This window comes from Lycium barbarum, chromosome 2 (assembly GCF_019175385.1).
Source record: "Lycium barbarum isolate Lr01 chromosome 2, ASM1917538v2, whole genome shotgun sequence".
Lineage (NCBI taxonomy): Eukaryota > Viridiplantae > Streptophyta > Magnoliopsida > Solanales > Solanaceae > Lycium > Lycium barbarum.
The window spans coordinates 78,915,163-78,923,167 of NC_083338.1; positions in this window are offsets into that span (position 1 = coordinate 78,915,163).

Below are 8,005 nucleotides of genomic sequence, written 5' to 3' on the forward strand. Positions count from 1 at the left end.
AATTACATTTTTAAAGTCCCACTTAACCATTTTTTCAGAAAAGATGAGAGAAAACACGTCTTGGGCTAAGCCCAGTAGCTAAAGAAAAAAATGAGATTTTGGGCTGAAAACCCAGCAGACCTAAAACATTAATTAATTTTTTCAGAAAAAGCATGAATTTGGGCCAAAGCCCACGTCAAAAAGCTACTTTTATTTTTACAAATCATTGGGCTTTAAGTTAAAATTTCAGGTCCAAGAAAGATAATTTGATTATATAAACAAACCTCTTATAAATTAAATCCATGTAAATCATTTGAAAACACAAAGTTTAAGATAAGGATATTCTAAAAACGTATTAAACGGATTAACCCGGACTATGTATGAGTCAAGCATGAACAAAACTCATTTATCCCATACTTTATAATAAATGAACTTTTTCATCTTTACAAAAACACTTCTACCCTTATATATAAAAGGTACTGATATATCCGGATATTATAAATCCGAACCTAAATACCCTATATGTAAAGAGAATACATTCAATTCTTTTCAAAATGATATGCAAATGACAGATTTTTATAATGCGGGAAATAAACACCAAATGAACAGTTCATGCAAATACTCATATATTGGAATTCGAAGGTCAGCCGTATAGTACAGATCCTTCATACTAGGGTGCCTAACACCTTCCCTAGGGGATCACCAGAACCCTTACCTAGAACTTTGGATTAAGAAGGATTTTTCACTCTGTATGAATAAACCCCACAAAAAACTGATTTTCCTAATTTCCTAAAAATTAGGTGGCGACTCTTTTAAAACAATGTTCGAAAGAGCACCAACGATTTCAGAGTAGCTTTTCCGAGGACAAACCCCGCCCGCAAAAATGTGAACCGTTACAGATGGCGACTGTAATGATCCTTCTGATCGTTATTTGAAATTAGGACTCCATTGGGAATTTCGAGGCCACGGGGGGATTCATAGGGCATCTTTTAGTATATGTCTACGTTTGTTTTTTGTTTTGAGTCCTTGGATGAAATGTGGGGTGATAGGGGGGAAACCTAGACAAAAGTTGAGCTCACTGCCCAAAATGGACCGCTGCAGTGGTGGGTGTACCGCTGCTGCGGTACCACTATAGCGGCGGCTGGACCGCTGCCAGTGGCCATCTATGTGCTTGGTGGCTACTGTGGCGGGCGGTGGACCGCTATGGCGGTACAACTATAGCGGTGGACAGACCGCCATAGCGGTCAAGCAGTTTCCTTTGGGACCGTAATAGCGTTCAGTTGACCGCTAAAGCGGGACCGGTGTAGCGGCATTTTGATCGCTACAGCGGTCAACGGAAACTAGTGGCCCAGGATTTTTATGCTGCGTTTTGACAGCTGCAGCGGTCAACGGAAAACAGTGGCCTAGGATTTTTATACTAAGTCTCATATTCTCTATTCACAAAAACCAACACACTTCCCAACAAGCACCTAGAGAGAAATTTCAAGCTAGGGCAAGATAACTTTGCGAGGCAAGTTCCAGTGATTTCCATTCTATCATCCCATGCTCCTTCATTATTGTAATCATCTTCTTGGGTCTTTAATGTTACACCTCGAAAAAAATTCCGTTCATGTACGGTGAATAGACTGACGAAGAGTACGACTTATGCGAGGTTTTGATAAGTAAGAAACAGCATTTGACGATCCTAGACGAAGTTCTAAAGACATTGGAGGTGAGGGAAGAAAGTTGTCAAAGAAGGCAAGGCATACGTTGTGTATCGGAAAGAATTATGAGTAACGAGTCAATGATGATTTAATGATGTCTTGGAGAAGGGTAATAACGTCCCTTAGATCGGTATTGAAGTGTTAGACAAGTGTTAAGAAGGTTCCATAAGGATTGGAGATCAAACGAGTCGACGAGAACGAAAACGGAACAGCTAGGCACTATACGGCCCAACATATTGACCGTATTAAATATACTGGCCGTATGTTAGGCCGTATATTTTTCCAAGGGGGACATCACCTACTGGACTAAACATACAGCCACACATACGGCCCGTGTAAAATGTACGGACCGTATGTTGGTCCGTATGTCTCGGTCGGGACAACTTTCATTATTTAATATAAGGACCTTCATTTCATTTCATTTCACTCCTCCACAAACAAAGAAACCTCTAGAACCTTCTCCATCATTCATCCACAAGGATTCAAGGGAAAACCAAGATCAACTACACCAAATCCATGAAAACAAGTGTGTGAAACCTAGCAAAAGTTCATCTACACCAAGAAAACTCAAGGGAAGTGGATTAGAGTTTTTGAGAAATAAGAGAAGTTCCACTCAAGAGTTGTTCATCCATCATCTAAGGTGAGTTTTATGGTAATTCCATGATGTTTAACGTATTGGAAGGCTAAGACACTTGAATTGTAGAAAGACATAGAAAATGGGTCATGAATGAGTGAATAGTGTCATTATTGAATAATAGTTTGGATTGAATTATGAATATTAGAATGTTGTGATTGTAAATATGTTATGAATGACATTTAGAACATGGAATAAGTATTATATGTGATAAAATGCAACAATGAGCTATGACCATGATTATGGAGAAATTAGAGCGAAATGGCGAATTGCGGGTAATATAGATGAATGATGATTGTTGTTTGCGATATTGTGAATGTTGTTACGAATGTTTGGGAGTTGATATAGAATAGGAGGAAAGTAGTATAAACAGAGGAAATGCTGCTCAATTTTCCCTAGAAATAGTAAAACGTCCCTGTAGTCGATTAGCTAACTTTCATGCGATTTCTCTTGAAGGTAGAAACGTGGGCTTCAAAGGAAAACAAGCAAGCGATAAATTACTTGAACGTGAAAGGTATGTGAGGCTAGTCCTTTCTTTCTATGGTATGATCTTTCTTTCTTCCCCGTGAATTCTCTATATCCCGGAAAACGAATAGCCCATGTTCATGAATAGCTATATGAGATAAGAGATATGTTACGAGCCCAATAATGTTAATGATGAGCTTGCGTCTAAAGATCCTAGAGTTCATGATATGATGCTCCTATAAAGTTAATGATGCTATTTGTTGTATACACTCACCTTATATGCTATTTCCTTCAAGGTGAGGCAGAATGCTTGTAAATGTTCCATAATGGAATCGAGGGTTCACGACCTTATGTCCCCTCGATAAAGTATAGATATCTTTTAGTTTCTATGCATGCATTATGATGAGTACATGTTGATGATATTACACCGCGCCTACATGGCCGAGCAGCACCGCTAAGGCGGGCGGCTTATAGATGATTACACCGTGTCTATATGGCATGGGCAGCACCACTAGTGGGCGGCATGAGATGATACCCCGGACGCGGGAGGCCTGGACGCAGGCTAATGTTATGATTATCACACCGATCCGATATGGATGGGCAGTTTATACATTATCACACCGTACCTATATGGGCGGGTAGCTTATACACTTATGCATGCATGACATCATGATGATTATGAGTAAGCTAACATGTACTATTTCCTTTATACTTGACAGTCAGATACAGATGCTCCATATTGATATTTCTTCTATATCATTGTCTTATTTCATTGTTTATGCCTCTCATACTCAGTAGAATGTTCGTACTGACGTCCGTTTCTTTGGACGCTGTGTTCATACCCACAGGTAGACAGGGAGGTGAGCCCGATCCAGATTCATAGGAGCTGTCAGCTGATTGAAAGCACTCCTTTATTCCGGAGGTGCTTGATTATTCTTTTGTGTATTCTCATGTATATGTATTTTTGGGCTTGATGGGGTCTTGGCCCGTCCTTATGTTTAGGACTCCAGTAAAGGCTCGTAGATACGCAGTGTGGGTTAGATGGTCTCACGAGATTGCTACCTTGTATATATATTATTTTGATAGCCTAAAGGCTTATGTATATAAAAGTATTATGTTTTGAAAGGAAAGATGATTTTCTTATGAATTGAGTATAAAATTGATAAAAGAGCATTAAATGAATATGAGGAGTAATTAAACGAGCGGTGGTCGGTGGTTAGCCCCGGGTACCCGTCGCAGCCCCTAGCCGGGTCGTGGCATTTAATGGTAAAATTGAAGTAGAAACCCTAGAATGTCAATATACCTTCTAAATTTTATGGGTTATGGTTATTATCGCTTAGTTATAATTTAAACGTGTTGGTTAGTTGCTATTTGTCATAAATTGAACATCTAGAATCATAAACCAAGTAATTGGAGACCTAGAGTTCTATAAAAATAGTGTCTTTACCCTAAAAACAGTTTGTAATGGGAATATTTGATAGAATGTGGTTATAAATTGATGGTTAATGATACTAGGGGCCTTGATAGGTTGTTTATCACCTACAAAATCATCCACCCCTTGGAAGTTGGTAAGGGAAAGGTATTCTTGCTTTAGTATTTGTGAATTGAGCAATGTGACTCATCGAGCCTTCTATTTCTAGACCGTAAGTGTACTAAGGCTTTGAGGAAAGGAAAGGTTGTGGCAGAGTGACCTGCGTGTTCCGGCTCTACATTAACGTAGGTTACGGTCTACTTGAGATAGACTTTGGTTAGTTGATCGTATGTTTTGTGATTTCCTTAGTAGAAAGCATGTCTAGTTTTCATGCATGATATTCTGTGGTTAAACTCCTATATGAATGCAATTGAGTGTTGTGTAGGCTTCATGCCATTATTCCTGTGTGATTGAATCTGCAGTGGATGCATTGTGACGAGAAGCTAATATAATCTTCTTGATGGTATTGTAACATGAAATGATAAGTTGAGTATTAATATTGAGAAGGTAAGAAACACTGTTCTATAAGAGGTATGGAAAGACACACATGTGACCTAGATTATGGGCTCGTGGTCCGAGGATAGTTTCGAAAAGGAGAGGTATATTGATATGTCCCGCATCCGAGGTTCGTTCCAGAGCGGAGGGTTATGCTCAGGTCCGAGGAGTATTCCAGAATGAGTGGTACATGGACACTATGGGTCCCTTGCAGGTTATGACTACTGAGCTATGACATCAAATAGCATGTGTGTACAGCGAGTGTGGTTATTTTGGTAAATTTACTTCCATTGTGGTTTACGTGACTGTAATTCTTGGCATCTTGGTGATTTGATTGTGACTGTCCTTGGTTGACTTGTGTGTAATTTATTGATACTCGTGTATGATTGACTGGCTTGTTTATTCTATTGATTTTATGAAATATGCATGATACTAATCTTAGTCGCCCTATGATATCTACCGATACATAGTGTTTGTACTGATACTACCTTGTTGTATTCTTTTGAGTGCAGATTGTGATACAGAGACTGCTACTCGTCCTCACATCTAGCGTGGAGGATATTTGCTGACAGATTTTGGGGTGAGCTTTTTCCCATGTCAAGCCGCCCGAAGATCTTCTTCTTATGATGTCTTTTCTTGTTTTGGACATTATGGATATTTATTAGTCAGATTTCATTTCTTAGACATGTTTTAGACTAGAGTCTTATACAATGACTTTCGAATTTTGGGTGATTTTGTAATACTTAGAACTTCTGCACTTGTTTTAGTATTTTATGGCATGACATATTTTATTAATTGATGTTTGAATGAGTAATAACTGATTAGCTTGGTTAATATAAATCAGATAGAAATGGGTAGATGTCTTGTAGGTTGGTTCGCCCACTAGGATTTAGTTGGGTGCCAGTTATGGCGGGTTGGGTCGTGACAGCGACTCTGCTAGGGATGTTGAATGTTCTAACCATAAGAATTCCAATATAATATGAGTATATTTGCTTTAATTGTTTATATGTTTACTTTCCCGTAATTATCAACTGGCATTACATGCATATCACAATTCCGCCACTCCTGACATTTATTTTACACTTTGTTCCAAAACATCGTGAAGCACACAGTCTTACCTTCAGTATAAAACCAAAATTTTCTTTTGGAACCGTTGTGAGGCGGGGTTGGTTCGTGGTCGTCCAACAACCCTAATGGTTTAGCTCCAATTGTCCGCTCGGGTTCCCGGTCTTTTGTGAAAATCCCACACTAGTAAAACTAGGATAGAGCTAAGCCAAATTCCTACTGAACTAGTGCATTCATACGTAGACAAGCTTTGGGTATCTCAGACCTACTTAAAACTCATTAAGAGATACCACCCTGTGTTCGGACGGTCTATGACCCGAAAAGCACCGAATCTTATTTACATGCTATGTAAAAGCATGTTTGTGCCTATGTGATGAACCATTAACCCTGTGGGGATGGGGGAATCATAACCGTGTTTTGTTTTGTAGATGGAAAGAAGAATCTGTTTTGGCATAGTTACCAAGGCTCCGAACTTGTTGAGAGCTTGGTGGGAATGTTTGGGTGATCCTCATCGAAGGACAGTTACCCTTTATCATGACAATGAAGGGTCGTCCAGAACTAATAGAGGTATTGACCGGGCATTGGGACGATAAGGAAATGTTGTTCTGTTTTGGTGATATCGAAATGACTCTGACCCTGGAAGAGATCAGGGATGCCATAGACAGTGATGGAACCTATTTAAGGAGATGACACAAGCCAGATCATAACCTATTATTCCCACAAAGGCCCACAGTTGGCCAAATCATAAAGTTTCTCACCTTAACTGAGGCACCCTGGGCACTGTTACACCTCGAACTTTAAGAGCATGAGCACGCCACGTATTTCACCATATTAATGGAATACCTGAGACGTCCCTTGAAGTTTTGAAAGGTACATGACATGGGAAGTACGTAACAAGGAAGTAAAGGATGAATTATGATCTTGTAAGTTGTAACTGGGAAGGACAACCTTGGAACAAAGGACATGACCCATATCAAGTATAATTACTGATAAATATCATGTATGGAAAGTTTCGGATGATTCCGAGATCAAGCAAATTGCAGAAAATAAGTTTGTCGAAAATTTGGAAAATTTTTTTTGCAGAGTTTTGGGTCAACTTCAGAAAGGTATATCTCCTGGTATATCAGGAGTTTTGAGGTGTTTCAAAAGCCTACAATGAATTTCGTCGAGTCTAGTTTCCAATGCAACAGACCGTATCGTCGAAACGATATGAGAGTAGGGAGTCATGGGCATTTTAAAACCGAGTGTCAGAAGCACGCGAAACTACACGAAAATTCTAAAAACCACTTAAAAGGGCCCAACAATTTCGGCCCATTAGCCCAAAACCGAATTGGACTATTATATATACCCCTTAAGTCATCAAACTCATCATGTTTCATCAATTTCTCACCATATCTCACCTCCACACCTCTCTAGAACTTCCTACAACATTCATCCAATATCCAAACCTCTCTAAACTTATCCCAAATCCTCTAGAACCTTCTTCCAACTTCTACAACATGCACATATATTCCTACAAGTCTATATGACAATTTTGGGTCATTTTTATTTCATTTTTGACATAGCCTCATGTCCTAGGTGGTCCTAGAAACTTCTCAAAGTATATTCCAACATATTTCTAAGCCCAAACCGAGGATCAAAGTGAAGATTAAAGTGGTTAAGGGCTTCCAAGTGAGGTTTACACTTGTCTTCTCTTCTTGAAGAGGTTGGGGTGAGTATTTTTGAGGTGGAGAAACCATGTAACTGAAGTGTTCTTGAATCTTGAGGTAAGATTTCATATTTGTTTCATGACTATGAGTTTATTTGGTAATTATATTAAGATTTGAGGAGAAGGAAATTGGAGGAAAAGTTCAAATATGCAATTGATGATATTTTGAGTCGTGAATTAACTTGAGTTATAATTATTAGTATGTTTTGAGCATAATCTTGTTATGAGGGATAATGATGATGCTAAGGAATTGACGTATATGAGTATATAAGGGGTTGTATGAAGTTGTTATGGATTGATTATGAAAAGAAGTTTCGGGATTGATTTGAGTATAGTTTGAATGTAATATTTGATTATGGAATTGTTGATTTTTTATTGTGTTTTGGGAGTTGTGTTGAAGATTGGAGGGAGTAGAAGATATAGGGGAGATGCTACCTGAATTTCGGCAGATTCTAAAGTGGTTTAATTTGAAGGCTTAAGATAAG